Here is a 1,586-nt window from a genome sequence, read left to right as displayed (position 1 = left end):
CCCAGGCCTAATTTGCATATGTTAAAGAGGGAAAGTAGGGGAAGTAAAAGAATATAGTTTAATCCTAAACTAAGACAAGGAAAATCTAATTAACTTCACTTTTACTTCTGTATCCATATTATCCTATTTATATAAACTGTATAACCTAGGAAAACTATGTAAAAAACAAAGATTGTAAACTAACCATGACTCTAGCAGGAGTGGAGGGAATGGTTACCCCTGCTCCTGCAGCTGTATCAGTGTGAGTGTTCCTGCAAGCACTACACCCGCTCTCCCGGGGAGCGTAATAAAATGCCTTCCTCTGCCCGCTCTGGTCCTGAATTCTTTGGGTGTGAATGGGCAAATCACATGGATTTTCCTAAGGTCAAGTGAAGGGAAGCAACAGGCAGCGGAAGCTCACCAGGCTTACTCCTGGATCTTGTCTTGGGGTGTCCTGTGATCCCCACTGCGGTGTTAAGAGGGCTACCACTCTGGATTCCCTTAGGGAATCCTGTGGTCTGCACGGCCTTCTTAAGGGGACATCACATGGGACTTCCGGCCCTGTCTCGGGAGCCTTGTGATCTTACTGCCATCCTAAGGGGCCATCACTTGGGTCTTCCTTAGGGTCTGACCCCTAGGAGGCCCTGTGATCCCCACAGATTTAAGGGATGGCTACCACTTGGTCTTCCTCTGGGAGTCCTGTGGTCTGTACAGCCTTCCCTAGGGATTATCACAGGGTTCTTCTTCAGGACTTTGGCCCTGCCTAGGAAGTCCAGTGATCGCCAAAACCACGTTTCTCACAAGTACAATTCTTAATCTAACAACATCCAGATTATAAGAGAAATTATTCTCTAACAGCACAGGTAATGCGATGTTAACCAATTTGTATATAATAACAAATTTAGAAATAAGTATACCACAAGCAATTATCATGTACTTAAAACTTGAAACAGATTCCAATTAATTACCAATCTAGTGATCATAACTGAGTTGGATAAGCAAATCAAATCTGATTCCTAACCACTAGTGGTAACATTTTAATTTCTAAGGCCCAATACTCTCTGCATTGAAAAAGAAAAAGGTTACTATTTATAAAACCACATTTTAACAAAATAGTTGATTTATAACAAGAATAATTTCAACTGAACTTCCAGACAAAACTTGGAAGTAATAAATTCCTAGGTTACAACGATTGTCCAACTTCTTAACCTAATGCACCTCTAACAAAATATTTTAGAAATGTAACGATGCCCTAAACATTATTATGTATGTAAAATTTGAACTACTCATTTCAGGCTAGGTAGATACCAAATATGACAGTTTAAAATTACCAACTTTTCATCACATCCTTTAAAAGCATCCAATTCACATATATCAAACTCAAATTAAAATACAGTATAATTTTAGAAATACAGAAACAATAAATTTCAGATGACACCAATTACATTTCCAGATACAATATAGGAATTATTGGTCTTATTACTTCCGGTATTATATATTAATGTATTAATATATAAATACATGTATCACATATATTAATACATTAACATCCCAAATACACTTTATTTAGCTGTATATTCTTCAGCACCACTACCTCTGGCCCAGGG

Source organism: Trichosurus vulpecula, chromosome 2, assembly GCF_011100635.1.
Source record: "Trichosurus vulpecula isolate mTriVul1 chromosome 2, mTriVul1.pri, whole genome shotgun sequence".
In the NCBI taxonomy this organism is placed as follows: Eukaryota; Metazoa; Chordata; class Mammalia; order Diprotodontia; family Phalangeridae; genus Trichosurus; species Trichosurus vulpecula.
Note: the sequence above shows the minus strand (reverse complement) of the source record.